This window comes from Triticum urartu, chromosome 6A (genome assembly GCF_056163025.1).
Source record: "Triticum urartu cultivar PI428250 chromosome 6A, HENAU_Tu73, whole genome shotgun sequence".
Taxonomy (NCBI): Eukaryota; Viridiplantae; Streptophyta; class Magnoliopsida; order Poales; family Poaceae; genus Triticum; species Triticum urartu.
This window is the reverse complement of record NC_141878.1, coordinates 574,176,219-574,193,222: the sequence shown is the minus strand read 5'-3', so window position 1 is coordinate 574,193,222 and position 17,004 is coordinate 574,176,219. Positions and strand designations below refer to the sequence as shown.

Below are 17,004 nucleotides of genomic sequence, written 5' to 3'. Positions count from 1 at the left end.
TGATCATCTCATACAATAAAATTTAGCATCATGTCTTGACCATATCACATCACAACATGCCCTGCAAAAACAAGTTAGACGTCCTCTACTTTGTTGTTGCAAGTTTTACGTGGCTGCTACGGGCTTAAGCAAGAACCAATCTTACCTACGCATCAAAACCACATCGATAGTTTGTCAAGTTGGTGCTGTTTTAACCTTCGCAAGGACCGGGCGTAGCCACACTTGGTTCAACTAAAGTTGGAGAAACTGTCACCCGCAAGCCACCTATGTGAAAAGCACGTCGGGAGAACCGGTCTCGCGTAAGCGTACGCGTAATGTCGGTCCGGGCCGCTTCGTCCAACAATACCGCCGAACCAAAGTATGACATGCTGGTAAGCAGTATGACTTATATCGCCCACGACTCACTTGTGTTCTACTCGTGCAAATAGCATCAACATATAAAACCTAGGCTCGGATGCCACTGTTGGGGAACGTAGTAATTTCAAAAAAATTCCTACGCACACGCAAGATCATGGTGATGCATAGCAACGAGAGGGGGAGAGTGTGATCTACGTACCCTTGTAGATCGACAACGGAAGCGTTAACTTGGTTGATGTAGTCGTACGTCTCCACGGCCCGACCGATCAAGCACCGAAGCTACGGCACCTCCGAGTTCTAGCACACGTTCAGCTCGATGACGATCCCCGGGCTCCGATCCAGCAAAGCATCGGGGAGGAGTTCCATCAGCACGACGGCGTGGTGACGATCTTGATGTTCTACCGTCGCAGGGCTTCGCCTAAGCACCGCTACAATATGACCGAGGTGGAATATGGTGGAGGGGGGCACCGCACACGGCTAAGGAACGATCACGAAGATCAACTTGTGTTCATGGGGTGCCCCTTGCCTCAGTATATAAAGGATGGAGGAGGAGGAGGCCGGCCAAGGCAATTGGTGCGGCCAGGATGTGGAGTCCTACTAGGACTCCAAGTCCTAGTAGGAGTCCACCAAGAGGGGAGGAAGGGAGAAGGAAGTAGAGGAGAAGGAAAGGTGGCCGGCCCCCTTTTCCCTAGTCCAATTCGGACCAGAGGGGAGGGGGGCGCAGCAGCCCCTTGGCCCTTTCTCCTCTTCCCACTAAAGCCCATCAAGGCCCATTGCTTCTCCTGTAACTACCCGGTACTCCGAAAAATACCTGAATCACTCGGAACCTTTCCGATGTCCGAATATAGTCGTCCAATATATCAATCTTTACGTCTCGACCATTTCGAGACTCCACGTCATGTCCCCGATCTCATCCGGGACTCCGAACTCCTTCGGTACATCAAAACTCATAAACTCATAATATATCTGTCATCGAAACCTTAAGCGTGCGGACCCTACGGGTTCGAGAACAATGTAGACATGACCGAGACACGTCTCCGGTCAATAACCAATAGCGGGACCTGGATGCCCATATTGGCTCCTACATATTCTACGAAGATCGTTATCGGTCAGACCGCATAACAACATACGTTGTTCCCTTTGTCATCGGTATGTTACTTGCCCGAGATTCGATCGTCGGTATCTCAATACCTAGTTCAATCTCGTTACCGGCAAGTCTCTTTACTCGTTCCATAATACATCATCTCACAACTAACTCATTAGTTGCAATGCTTGCAAGGCTTATGTGATGTGCATTACCGAGAGGGCCCAGAGATACCTCTCCGACAATCGGAGTGACAAATCCTAATCTCGAAATACGCCAACCCAACATGTACCTTTGGAGACACCTGTAGAGCTCCTTTATAATCACCTAGTTACGTTGTGATGTTTGGTAGCACAGAAAGTGTTCCTCCGGCAAACGGGAGTTGCATAATCTCATAGTCATAGGAACATGTATAAGTCATGAAGAAAGCAATAGCAACATACTAAACGATCGGGTGCTAAGCTAATGGAATGGGTCATGTCAATCAGATCATTCAACTAATGATGTGATCCCGTTAATCAAATAACAACTCTTTGTCCATGGTTAGGAAACATAACCATCTTTGATTAACGAGCTAGTCAAGTAGAGGCATACTAGTGACACTCTGTTTGTCTATGTATTCACACATGTATTATGTTTCCGGTTAATACAATTCTAGCATGAATAATAAACATTTATCATGATATAAGGAAATAAATAATAACTTTATTATTGCCTCTAGGGCATATTTCCTTCAGTCTCCCACTTGCACTAGAGTCAATAATCTAGTTCACATCGCCATGTGATTTAATAGCAATAGTTCTCATCACCATGTGATTAACACCCATAGTCCACATCGATATGTGACCAACACCCAAAGGGTTTACTAGAGTCAGTAATCTAGTTCACATCGCTGTGTGATTAACACCCAAAGAGTACTAAGGTGTGATCATGTTTTGCTTGTGAGATAATTTTAGTCACCGGGTCTGTTATATTCAGATCCGTAAGTATTTTGCAAATATTTATGTCAACAATGCTCTGCACGGAGCTACTCTAGCTAATTGCTCCCACTTTCAATATGTATCTAGATTGAGACTTAGATTCATCTAGATTAGTGTCAAAACTTGCATCGGCGTAACCCTTTACGACGAACCTTTTTTCACTTCCATAATCGAGAAACATATCCTTATTCCACTAAGGATAATTTTGACCAATGTCTAGTGATCTACTCCTAGATCACTATTGTACTCCCTTGCCAAACTCAGTGGTAGGGTATACAATAGATCTGGTACACAGCATGGCATACTTTATAGAACCTATGACTAAGGCATAGGGAATGACATTCATTCTCTTTCTATCTTCTGCCGTGGTCGGGCTTTGAGTCTTACTCAATTTCACACCTTGTAACATAGGCAAGAAACTCTTTCTTTGCCTGTTCCATTTTGAACTACTTCAAAATCTTGTCAAGGTATGTATTTATTGAAAAACCTTATCAAGCGTCTTGATCTATCTCTATAGATCTTGATGCTCAATATGTAAGAAACTTCACCGAGGTCTTTATTTGAAAAACTCCTTTCAAACACTCCTTTATGCTTTGCAGAATAATTCTACATTATTTCCGATCAACAATATGTCATTCACATATACTTATCAGAAATGCTGTAGTGCTCCCACTCACTTTCTTGTAAATACAGGCTTCATCGCAAGTCTGTATAAAACTATATGCTTTGATCAACTTATCAAAGCGTATATTCCAATTCCGAGATGCTTGCACCAGTCCATAGATGGATCGCTGGAGCTTGCATATTTTGTTAGCACCTTTAGGATTGACAAAACCTTCTGGTTGTATCATATACAACTCTTCTTTAATAAATCTATTAAGGAATGCAGTTTTGTTTATCCATTTGCCAGATTTCATAAAATGCGGCAATTGCTAACATGATTCGGACAGACTTAAGCATAGATACGAGTGAGAAACTCTCATCGTAGTCAACACCTTGAACTTGTCAAAAACCTTTTGCGACAATTCTAGCTTTGTAGATAGTAACACTACTATCAGCGTCTGTCTTCCTCTTGAAGATCCATTTATTCTCAATTGCTTGCCGATCATCGGGCAAGTCAACCGAAGTCCATACTTTTTTCTCATACATGGATCCCATCTCAGATTTCATGGTCTCAAGCCATTTTGCGGAATCTGGGCTCACCATCGCTTCTTAATAGTTCGTAGGTTTGTCATGGTCAAGTAGCATGACCTCCAGAACAGGATTACCGTACCACTCTGGTGCGGATCTCACTCTGGTTTACCTACGAGATTCGGTAGTAACTTGATCTGAAGTTACATGATCATCATCATTAGCTTCCTCACTAATTGGTGTAGTAGTCACAGGAACAGATTTCTGTGATGAACTACTTTCCAATAAGGGAGAAGGTACAATTACCTTATCAAGTTCTACTTTCCTCCCACTCACTTCTTTCGAGAGAACCTCCTTCTCTAGAAAGGATCCATTCTTAGCAACGAATGTCTTGCCTTTGGATCTGTGATAGAAGGTGTACCCAACAGTAACTTTTTGGGTATCCTATGAAGACACACTTTTCCGATTTGGGTTTGAGCTTATCAGGATGAAACTTTTTCACATAAGCATTGCAACCCCAAACTTTAAGAAACGATAACTTTGGTTTCTTGCCAAACCACAGTTCATACGGTGTCGTCTCAACAGATTTAGATGGTGCCCTTTTAACGTGAATGCAGCTGTCTCTAATGCATAACCCCAAAACAATAGTGGTAGATCGGTAAGAGACATCATAGATTGCACTATATCCAATAAAGTACGGTTATGACGTTCGGACACACCATTATGTTGTGGTGTTCCATGTGGCATGAGTTTGTGAAACTATTCCACATTGTTTTAATTGAAGACCAAACTCGTAACTCAAATATTTGTCTCCGCGATCGGATCGTAGAAACTTTATTTTCTTGTCACGATGATTTTCCACTTCACTCTGAAATTCTTTGAACTTTTCAAATGTTTCAGACTTATGTTTCATCAAGTAGATATACCCATATCTGCTCAAATCATCTGTGAAGTTCAGAAAATAACGATACTTGCCGTGAGCCTTAACACTCATCGGACCGCATACATCAGTATGTATTATTTCCAATAAGTCAGTTGCTCGCTCCGGAGAACGGAGTCTTAATCATCTTGCCCATGAGGCATGGTTCGCAAGCATCAAGTGATTCATAATCAAGTGATTCCAAAATCCCATCAACATGGAGTTTCTTCATGCGCTTTACACCAATATGACCTAAACGGCAGTGCTACAAATAAGTTGCACTATCATTATTAACTTTTCATCTTTTGGTTTCAATATTATGATTATGTGTATCACTACGATCGAGATCCAACGAACTATTTTCATTGGGTGTGTAACCATATAAGGTTTTATTCATGTAAACAGAACAACAATTTATTCTCTTACTTAAATGAATAACCGTATTACAATAAACATGATGAAATCATATTCATGCTTAACGCAAACACCAAATAACACTTATTCAGGTTCAACACTAACCCCGAAAGTATAGGGAGTGTGCGATGATGATCATGTCAATCTTGGAACCACTTCCAACACACATCGTCACTTCACCCTTAACCAGTCTCTGTTTATTCTACAACTCCTGTTTCGAGATACTAATCTTAGCAACTGAACTAGTATCAAATACTGTGGGGTTGCTATAAACACTAGTAAAGTACACATCAATAGCATGTATATCAAATATACTTATGTTCACTTTGCCATCCTTCTTATCTGCCAATCACTTGGGGTAGTTCTGCTTCCAGTGACCAGTCCCTTTGCAGTAGAAACACTTAGTCTCAGGCTTAGGACCAGACTTGGGCTTCTTCACTTGAGCAGCAACTTGCTTGCTGTTCTTCTTGAAGTTCCCCTTCTTCTCTCTGCCCTTTTCTTGAAACTAGTGGTCTTGTCTACCATCAACACTTGATGTTTTTCTCGATTTCTACCTTCGTCAATTTCCGCATTACGAAGAGCTTGGGAATCGTTTCCGTTATCCCTTGCATATCATAGTTCATCACGAAGTTATACTAACTTGGTGATGGTGACTAGAGAATTCTGTCAATCACTATCTTATCTGGAAGATTAACTCCCACTTGATTCAAGCGATTGTAGTACTCAGACAATCTGGGCACATGCTCACTAGTTGAGCGATTCTCCTCCATCTTTTAGCTATAGAACTTGTTGGAGACTTCATATCTCTCAACTCGGGTATTTGCTTCAACTCCTGGAACATCTCATATGCTCCATGACGTTCAAAATGTCTTTGAAGTCCCGATTCTAAGCCATTAAGCATGGTGCACTAAACTATCAAGTAGTCATCATATTGAGCTAGCCAAACGTTCATAACGTCTGCATCTGCTCCTGCAATAGGTCCGTCACCTAGCGGTGCATCAAGGACATAATTCTTCTGTGCAGCAATGAGGATAAACCTCAGATCACGGATCCAATCCGCATCATTGCTACTAACATCTTTCAACACAATTTTCTCTAGGAACATATCAAAATAAACACAGGGAAGCAACAACGCGAGCTATTGATCTACAACATAATTTGCAAAATACTACCAGGACCAAGTTCATGATAAATTTAAGTTCAATTAATCCTATTACTTAAGAACTCCCACTTAGATAGACATCCCTCTAATCCTCTAAGTGATTACGTGATCCAAATCAACTAAACCATGTCCGATCATCACGTGAGATGGAGTAGTTTCATTGGTGAACATCACTATGTTGATCATATCTACTATATGATTCACGCTCGACCTTTCGGTCTCCGTGTTCCGAGGCCATGTGTGTATATGCTTGGCTCGTCAAGTATAACCTGAGTATTTTGCGTGTGCAACTGTTTTGCACCCGTTGTATTTGAACGTAGAGCCTATCACACCCGATCATCACGTGGTGTCTCAGCACGAAGAACTTTCGCAACAGTGCATACTCAGGGAGAACACTTCTTGCTAATTAGTGAGAGATCATCTTATAATGCTACCGTCAATCTAAGCAAGATAAGATGCATAAAAGATAAACATCACATGCAATCAATATAAGTGATATGATATGGCCATCATCATCTTGTGCTTGTGATCTCCATCTCCGAAGCACCGTCGTGATCACCATCGTCACCGGCGCGACACCTTGATCTCCATCGTAGCATCGTCGTCGTCTCGCCAATCTTATGCTTCCACGACTATCGCTACCGCTTAGTGATAAAGTAAAGCATTACAGCGCGATTGCATTGCATACAATAAAGCGACAACCATATGGCTCCTGCCAGTTGCCGATAACTCGGTTACAAAACATGATCATCTCATACAATAAAATTTAGCATCATGTCTTGACCATATCACATCACAACATGCCCTGCAAAAACAAGTTAGACGTCCTCTACTTTGTTGTTGCAAGTTTTACGTGGCTGCTACGGGCTTAAGCAAGAACCAATCTTACCTACGCATCAAAACCACATCGATAGTTTGTCAAGTTGGTGCTGTTTTAACCTTCGCAAGGACCGGGCGTAGCCACACTTGGTTCAACTAAAGTTGGAGAAACTGTCACCCGCAAGCCACCTATGTGAAAAGCACGTCGGGAGAACCGGTCTCGCGTAAGCGTACGCGTAATGTCGGTCCGGGCCGCTTCGTCCAACAATACCGCCGAACCAAAGTATGACATGCTGGTAAGCAGTATGACTTATATCGCCCACAACTCACTTGTGTTCTACTCGTGCAAATAGCATCTACATATAAAACCTAGGCTCGGATGCCACTGTTGGGGAACGTAGTAATTTCAAAAAAATTCCTACGCACACGCAAGATCATGGTGATGCATAGCAACGAGAGGGGGAGAGTGTGATCTACGTACCCTTGTAGATCGACAACGGAAGCGTTAACTTGGTTGATGTAGTCGTACGTCTCCATGGCCCGACCGATCAAGCACCGAAACTACGGCACCTCCGAGTTCTAGCACACGTTCAGCTCTATGACGATCCCCGGGCTCCGATCCAGCAAAGCGTCGGGGAGGAGTTCCGTCAGCATGACGGCGTGGTGACGATCTTGATGTTCTACCGTGGCAGGGCATCGCCTAAGCACCGCTACAATATGACCGAGGTGGAATATGGTGGAGGGGGCACCGCACACGGCTAAGGAACGATCACGAAGATCAACTTGTGTTCATGGGGTGCCCCTTGCCGCAGTATATAAAGGATGGAGGAGGAGGAGGCCGGCCAAGGCAATTGGTGCGGCCAGGATGTGGAGTCCTACTAGGACTCCAAGTCCTAGTAGGAGTCCACCAAGAGGGGAGGAAGGGAGAAGGAAGTAGAGGAGAAGGAAAGGTGGCCGGCCCCCTTTTCCCTAGTCCAATTCGGACCAGAGGGGAGGGGGGCGCAGCAGCCCCTTGGCCCTTTCTCCTCTTCCCACTAAAGCCCATCAAGGCCCATTGCTTCTCCCGTAACTACCCGGTACTCCGAAAAATCGAATCACTCGGAACCTTTCCGATGTCCGAATATAGTCGTCCAATATATCGATCTTTACATCTCGACCATTTCGAGACTCCTCGTCATGTCCCCGATCTCATCCGGGACTGCGAACTCCTTCGGTACATCAAAACTCATAAACTCATAATATATCTGTCATCGAAACCTTAAGTGTGCGGACCCTACGGGTTCGAGAACAATGTAGACATGACCGAGACACGTCTCCGGTCAATAACCAATAGCGGGACCTGGATGCCCATATTGGCTCCTACATATTCTACGAAGATCTTTATCGGTCAGACCGCATAACAACATACGTTGTTCCCTTTGTCATCGGTATGTTACTTGCCCGAGATTCGATCGTCGGTATCTCAATACCTAGTTCAATCTCATTACCGGCAAGTCTCTTTACTCGTTCCGTAATACATCATCTCACAACTAACTCATTAGTTGCAATGCTTGCAAGGCTTATGTGATGTGCATTACCGAGAGGGCCCAGAGATACCTCTCCGACAATTGGAGTGACAAATCCTAATCTCGAAATACGCCAACCCAACATGTACCTTTGGAGACACCTGTAGAGCTCCTTTATAATCATCCAGTTACGTTGTGACGTTTGGTAGCACACAAAGTGTTCCTCCGGCAAACGGGAGTTGCATAATCTCATAGTCATAGGAACATGTATAAGTCATGAAGAAAGCAATAGCAACATACTAAACGATCGGGTGCTAAGCTAATGGAATGGGTCATGTCAATCAGATCATTCAACTAATGATGTGATCCCGTTAATCAAATAACAACTCTTTGTCCATGGTTAGGAAACATAACCATCTTTGATTAATGAGCTAGTCAAGTAGAGGCATACTAGTGACACTCTGTTTGTCTATGTATTCACACATGTATTATGTTTCCAGTTAATACAGTTCTAGCATGAATAATAAACATTTATCATGATATAATGAAATAAATAATAACTTTATTATTGCCTCTAGGGCATATTTCCTTCACGATCACCTGTGACAGGCCGCAAACCCCAACGGGCAACTGTCCCATCATTTCCCCCGTCAACAACGAAGGCTTCCATTGTCCATTTTCCCCTGCATCCCTGGGCCAAACATCGCTCGGATGCACCTTCTAACTGCTGCGTAACCCACATTGACCATGTCTCTCACTACAATTCTAGTCGACTCGCAGAGGCCATGAAATCTGAGATGGGATCCATGTATGAGAACAAAGTGTGGACTTTGCTTGACTTTCCCGATGATCGGCAAGCCATTGAAAATAAATAGATCTTCAAGAAGAAGACTGGCGCTGACGGTAATGTTACTATCTATAAAGCTCGACTTGTTGCAAAAGGTTTTCGACAAGTTCAAGGGATTGACTATGATGAGACTTTCTCACCCGTAGCGATGCTTAAGTCTGCCCGAATTATGTTAGCAATTGCTGCATTTTATGATTATTAAATTTGGCAAACGGATGTCAAAACTGCATTCCTGAATGGATTTCTGGAAGAAGAGTTGTATATGATGCAACCGGAAGGTTTTGTCGATCCAAAGGGAGCTAACAAAGTGTGTAAGCTCCAGCGATCCATTTATGGACTGGTGCAAGCCTCTCGGAGTTGGAATAAACGTTTTGATAGTGTGGTCAAAGCATATGGTTTTATATAGACTTTTGGAGAAGCCTGTATTTACAAGAAAGTGAGTGGGAGCTCTATAGCATTTCTGATATTATATGTGGATGACATATTGCTGATTGGAAATGATATAGAATTTCTGGATAGCATAAAGGGATACTTGAATAAGAGTTTTTCAATGAAGGACCTCGGTGAAGCTGCTTATATATTGGGAATCAAGATCTATAGAGATAGATCAAGACGCTTAATTGGAATTTCACAAAGCACATACCTTGACAAAGTTTTGAAGAAGTTCAAAATGGATCAAGCAAAGAAAGGGTTCTTGCCTATGTTACAAGGTGTGAAGTTGAGTAAGACTCAATACCCGACCACTGCAGAAGATAGAGAGAAGATGAAAGATGTTCCCTATGCTTCAGCCATAGGCTCTATCATGTATGCAATGCTGTGTACCAGACCTGATGTGTGCCTTGCTATAAGTTTAGCAGGGAGGTACCAAAGCAATCCAGGAGTGGATCACTGGACAGCGGTCAAGAACATCCTGAAATACCTGAAAAGGACTAAGGATATGTTTCTCGTTTATGGAGGTGACAAAGAGCTAGTCGTAAATGGTTACGTCGATGCAAGCTTTGACACTGATCCGGACGATTTTAAATCACAAACCGGATACGTGTTTACATTGAACGGTAGAGTTGTCAGTTGGTGCAGTTCTAAACAAAGCGTTGTGGCGGGATCTACATGTGAAGCGGAGTACATAGCTACTTCGGAAGCAGCAAATGAAGGAGTCTGGATGAAGGAGTTCATATCCAATCTAGGTGTCATACCTAGTGCATCGGGTCCAATGAAAATCTTTTGTGACAATACTGGTGCAATTGCCTTGACAAAGGAATCTAGATTTCACAAGAGAACCAAGCACATCAAGAGACGCTTCAACTCCATCTGGAATCAAGTCCAGGTGGGAGACATAGAAATTTGCAAGATACGTACGGATCTGAATGTTGCAGACCCGTTGACTAAGCCTCTTCCACGAGCAAAACATGATCAGCACCAAGACTCCATTGGTGTAAGAATCATTACTGTGCAATCTAGATTATTGACTCTAGTGCAAGTGGGAGACTGAAGGAAATATGCCCGAGAGGCAATAATAAAGTTATTATTTATTTCCTTATATCATGATAAATGTTTATTATTCATGCTAGAATTGTATTAACCGGAAACATAATACTTGTGTGAATACATAAACAAACAGAGTGTCACTAGTATGCCTCTACTTGACTAGCTCGTTGATCAAAGATGGTTATGTTTCCTAGCCATTGACATGAGTTGTCATTTGATTAACGGGATCACATCATTAGGAGAATGATGTGATTGACTTGACCCATTCCGTTAGCTTAGCACACGATCATTTAGTATTCTGCTATTGCTTTCTTCATGACTTATACATGTTCCTATGACTATGAGATTATGCAACTCCCGTTTACCGGAGGAACACTTTGTGTGCTACAAAACGTCACAACGTAACTGGGTGATTATAAAGGTGCTCTACAGGTGTCTCCGAAGGTACTTGTTGGGTTGGCGTATTTCAAGATTAGGATTTGTCACTCCGATTGTCGGAGAGGTATCTCTGGGCCCACTCGGTAATGCACATCACTATAAGCCTTGCAAGCATTGCAACTAATGAGTTAGTTGCGGGATGATGTATTACAGAATGAGTAAAGAGACTTGCCGGTAACGAGAATGAACTAGGTATTAAGATAACTGACGATCGAATCTCGGGCAAGTAACATACCAATGACAAAGGGAACAACATATGTTGTTATGCGGTTTGATCGATAAAGATCTTCGTAGAATATGTAGGAGCCAATATGAGCATCCAGGTTCCGCTATTTGTTATTGACCGGAGACGTGTCTCGGTCATGTCTACATAGTTCTCGGACCTGTAGGGTCCGCACACTTAAAGTTCGATGACGGTTATATTATGAGTTTATGTGTTTTGATGTACCGAAGGAAGTTTGGAGTCCCGGATGTGATCACGGACATGACGAGGAGTCTCGAAATAGTCGAGACATAAAGATTGATATATTGGAAGCCTATAATTGAATATCGGAAGTGTACCGGGTGAAATCGGGATTTTACCAGAGTACCGGGGGTTTAATGGGCCAAGATGGGCCTTAGTGGAGAAGAGGAGGGGCGGCCAGGGCAGGCCGCGCGCCCCTCCCCCTCTAGTCCGAATTGGACAAGGAGGGGGGCCGACGCCCCCCTTTCCTTCCTCTCTCCCTCCTCCTTCCCCCTTCTCCTACTCCAACTAGGAAAGGAGGGAGTCCTACTCCCGGTGGGAGTAGGACTCCTCCCTGGCGCGCCTCCTCCTAGCCGGCCGCCTCTCCCCGCTTGCTCCTTTATATACAGGGGCAGGGGGCACCTCTAGACACAACAATTGATCTCTTGGATCTCTTAGCCGTGTGCGGTGCCCCCTCCACCATAGTCCACCTCGATAATATCGTAGCGGTGCTTAGGCGAAGCCTTGCGTCGGTAGAACATCATTATCGTCACCACGCCGTCGTGCTGAAGGAACTCTCCCTCAAAGCTCGGCTGGATCGGAGTTCAAGGGACGTCATCGAGCTGAACGTGTGCTGAACTCGGAGGTGCCGTACGTTCGGTACTTGATCGGTCGGATCGTGAAGACGTACGACTACATCAACCACGTTGTGCAAACGCTTCCGCTTTCGGTCTACGAGGGTACGTGGACAACACTCTCCCCTTTCGTTGCTATGCATCACCATGATCCTGTGTGTGCGTAGAATTTTTTTTGAAATTACTATGTTCCCCAACAGTTAGGCCACTTGCATATGTGTGCGTGTTTAGGCCGCATGGTTGTGTCCACGTCCGGATCATGTGCGGTTGCATTATGGCTGAACACTTGCTCGGCCTGGATTATCATTGCTCCTTTTTTCTCTATCCGTCTTGATGTAGCTTCGGTCTTGTATGACCTTGCTAGTCGGTGGTGTGATTTTTGTTGTGTGCGTTTGTGTTGACTGTGTGCATCTTAGCTATGCAGAGACCGGGTGTGTGCTCTTTGTGTTTGTATCCTCTTGATGCTCCATATTGAGCTAATAAAATCCACCCTTTGTCGAAAAAATTCCACATTCCATGTCGCACATGCAGAAATGATTGTTCAAATAATAAAGATGGTTATTTAAATTTATTATTAGACAATAGTGTAAACATGAATACATGATCACGCATTACTTTAGATATTTGACGTTGTGGTGCCCTTGTACCGCCTTGGTCTTGTGCTAACATATATGGTCCCCTGTACGTTCATCTCAGAACATCCGGAAATCTTCTCAACTTTGGTCCATTCCCCAGGCGTTTTGGCTTTATATCCTGTGTTAACAAATGAAATGTCATGCACTGGAGTTGTAAATAAAAATACTCATAACACTGAAAATGCCTATGAATGAAGGAGATACTCTACTACTGACATGTTCTACCTTACAAGCTAAGCAAACTACTACTCCCTTCGTTCCTAAATATTTGTCTTTCTAGAGATTTCAACAAATGACTACATACGAAGCAAAATGAGTGAATATAAACTCTAAAATATGTCTATACATCCGTGTATGGTAGTCCATTTGAGATCTCTAAAAAGACAAATATTTAGAAACGGAGGGAGTACTTTCTACTACCGACTAAGCTTCGCCGCCAATATGCATGCTGGATATTTTTGCTGCTAGCCCTGATGCTTCAAGTGATACCAGTGAATATCGCTTCTCTTGCCAACATACACCGGTCAAGATCATTTATTCTTAGGCAACGAGATTATTTGCAACAGAAACATGGGTAGTCTATATACAACTACTACTACTACTACTACTACTACTACTACTACTACTCCTTCAGCCTGTTACTGATTAGACTGATGTTTCCATTGAGTACCTGTGCACTCTTTAGGATGCAAACCTAGCAGTATCGACATTGATTTGATGTGATACAAAAACCTCTACACATATCTCTACTAATTGTCAATGGCTCAATGCACACCACTATTTGGTTTCCTCAAAAAAAAAGTTGCAAAAAAAGCTTAAGGTATATCCAAGATTAGACGAAAGGCATGAACCACAACCTTGTTATATTCTTATTAAGAAAATGAAAAATAAAAGGCCCAAGAATTAACAGATATGATTCACATGGTTTAAAATGTCCAGAAGACAGTTTGTTGCGGCCAGTACATGATACCTGGTCGAATATCGCTGTAGGGATGGCAAGTGTTGCCACTGCATTAGGGGCGTCTACTATTCCAGATATCCTACCTTCACATGGACAGCATGACAGTAAAATATAGACCTGCATACAACCCAAAGTCAAGAACATTTGATAATATCCCTCTTACATGATATAGACCTGCATACGACCCAAAATACATTGTGATAGTTAATAATCCTAGTGCCTACCTGCTCCTTGGAGTACCCAAATCTAGAAAGGTACTCAATGGCGTTGAGAACTGCACGCTTGTAGGCAACTGATGCATCAAGGAAATGTTGTTTCCCTGACTCATCCACGCTGATGCCCTCGAAGACTAACCATTCCGAGAAACGCGGCTCCACCGGACCTATCTCAAAGATAGGATTTACATGAAGTGGTGATGGACCAACAGGAGTCAGGTATTCCTTCATGCCACCTCTTATGATCTCACACCTACGTGAAATAAATCATTAGAGTTTCACAAGCACGCCGTGAGAAGTAAATCACATAGACAATTCTTTTGTTATGCAACTAGCAAATTCAGCAACTCATGTAAGCTTAATCAACTGAGAATTGCAGTTTGTTAGGCTTAGGTACGATATAAGTTGATAATGTGGTGAAATATAGCTATGCACTAGTATCTGTTTCTCTCTACGCTCTGCCCCATCTGAATCTGACAGGTTTCAAGCAAGCAGCTGTTAAGACTCAAGATGCTTCCTGCTACTGTGCCAACCTAGTTTCTTGATAAAGAATGTTGAAACTTAACAATGGGAATTTCTATTACATTAATGGATCTAGGTTGTCCAGTAAACAACTACTCCTGAGATACCACTCATACCAGTCGCATTTAGAATGTAGTTAGTGTGACAACTGACAAGTATTGAAAAGTGTAGAGAAGAACAAATTAAGGTAATTACTTTAGCTCAAGGAATCCACTCATTTCTATTGCTCCGCAAAATGAAACTTCACCGTCTCCTTGGGAGAAGTGCATATCACCAGTACTCAAATTTGCTCCTTCAACAAATACCGGTAGATAAACCTTGGAACCTCTGCCTAGATTCTTTATGTCACAGTTTCCACCATTCTCTCTTCCAGGAATTGTTCTTGCTGCTTCATTTGCAATTTTTTCCCATTCAGCAGTCCCTTCCTGGGTCTGCAGAACATTGCATGCCTTGTCAACATAGCTCTTTGACCATATATAAACAAAGTATCGATGAACATATGGGACTTGAGGTTGTTTGGATTGCTAATTATATGAAGCTGACCACTGAATCTGATTTGTTTTCCTGGCTGGCAATTCAATTTTGTGGAGTATATTCTGTTAATCTGTTCAGTCTACCTATGCCGGCGGTGGTGCTATTTTTTGTTGTTAACCTTTCGCAAACTGTTCTTTGACTCCGTGTCGTGGTGGTTAGCCAGACTTGGTCTATCACCTCTGTAACGAGTGTTTATTAGAGGATTAGAGATCTTCTCAACTGCATCAAATTTGAACTAAAACCAAGTCATTTATTGTGGGACAGGGGGAGTAAATAGTATCTGCGTCCAAAAACTATTGTACTGGAATTATGGGCCATAAAACAAGATTAATCCTCTTTTATTTATTTTTCGAGAAAATGCAAGTTTGCATCTCAGATGCATCGGCAGAAAGGAAGCACATGTATAATACGATCTGTTAAAGTGAAACCATTCATGAGGCAGCACGTCATACCTTCCCAAGTAAGCAGTTGAGGGAGGTTGGTAAGCTAGCAAGAGGTCTCTGGTGTAGAACTTGACACAATTTCAGAGACTCATGACCCGCCTCGACCAATTCTCTTTCCCTTTGGTTCCATATATTGAGAAGCTCAGCTGACGGTGCAGTTCCCACTATACCAGGATGAGTTAACCCCGGAAATCGAAACACCTGGTATGCACAAAATGAACTCATTTAAATGATCCAAAGCTCATAAATATGATTCATTTAAAGTAGTATATATAGCAGCAACTTGTACCTGGTATCTGAGGGGAGTGCGCGTAAATTCCTTCGAAATACCAAATGGCTTTCCTTGCACTCGGGAAGTGGTCAGTTAAGAACCCACCTCCATGCTCCCTGTCAAATGTTCCAGTATAACCCCACTCGTCACCAGGAAGCGGGCCGAGGTTGCAGATCTCCACGGCAAGAAGATCACCCGGTGAAGCTGGAACCCCTTCGGCATCAACCACTCTAAGGGGGCCGCTGAGATAGTGAGGCTGTGGAAAACCCATATTCAGTTTGTTGGCACAATTAACACTTGCTTTTATTTGATGCACGCATGAGAGAAATCCGACTCTACTAGAATAAACAGAACATCAAACCATAGTCAATGAACATGAGCAACTTCCAAATCCGATCTAGCAACATTGAACGATCTTCGGCGCCTTGTCTAACGAATCTGGCAACTATGCATGACACAACATTTCATCCATAAAAGTAAGTAAATGCATATATACTTACAGCTGCAAAATCCAGAGATTTGATATCGTCCGCCGAGTCATCATCTTTAACTTGCCCTCCGGTGCAATCGACCATCTCAACACGGAATAATTCCCCTTGAGTCACATCGGCGACCGGAGGGATCTCCGGGTGCCAGCGGTTGTGGAGAGGAACCTCCTGCTCCCATGGCTTCTTCTTTACATCTATGGGCACTACAAGCCTGGGAGTGAGAGGAGCCATGTTAATTTGTTATGCCAGCTTGAGAGTTCGGAGCTTCATCGTCCCTTTGTAAGGCACCCTTACTACACGCATTAATTCCCGGAAAATGGCGACGTGTGGCCGGCCGAGATGGAAAATCTTTGAATGCATTCAGGCGTTGTGTGTGTAGGTGGTGCGTGCAGCCTTGCAAGTGCAGCACATGCAAGCGCAGCCAAAGCTCGCTGATGCAGCACGTCTGGATGTATTGTCACGTCACCCACCGTTTACGACCGGTTCAGCGGTACTGCAATAATGCAGCCGGCGGCGGGTGGCGTATTGTTCGTTGTCTCACATGCGTCTATGAATTACTGTTGGGCAAATAAGCCGCGGCGCCACCGCGGCGGACATGTCGAGCACGTGTATGGGCGCGTCGGGCCCGTGGCAGGGTCGCGTGTGTGTGCGTCTGAGAAACATGGGGGTGCGTGCGTGTGCGTGATCCCAGTGCGTAGGACTAGGGCCAGACCATTG

At 43.4% G+C, this 17,004-nt stretch overlaps 1 pseudogene across 1 annotated transcript in view; it reads right to left on the bottom strand.

The window, feature by feature from the left end:
* Positions 1 to 16,643, bottom strand: part of LOC125516986 (uncharacterized) — a 42,962-nt pseudogene extending 26,319 nt beyond the window's left edge. Inside the window, exons 1-7 of the transcript XR_015609300.1 lie at positions 16,300 to 16,643; positions 15,815 to 16,055; positions 15,538 to 15,725; positions 14,747 to 14,982; positions 14,039 to 14,282; positions 13,824 to 13,931; positions 12,904 to 12,971 (exon numbers count right to left, since the gene is read on the bottom strand). The product of XR_015609300.1 is annotated as an uncharacterized LOC125516986 (transcript). The remainder of the gene's footprint in view (positions 1 to 12,903; positions 12,972 to 13,823; positions 13,932 to 14,038; positions 14,283 to 14,746; positions 14,983 to 15,537; positions 15,726 to 15,814; positions 16,056 to 16,299) is intronic.
* Positions 16,644 to 17,004: the final 361 nt, after the last annotated feature.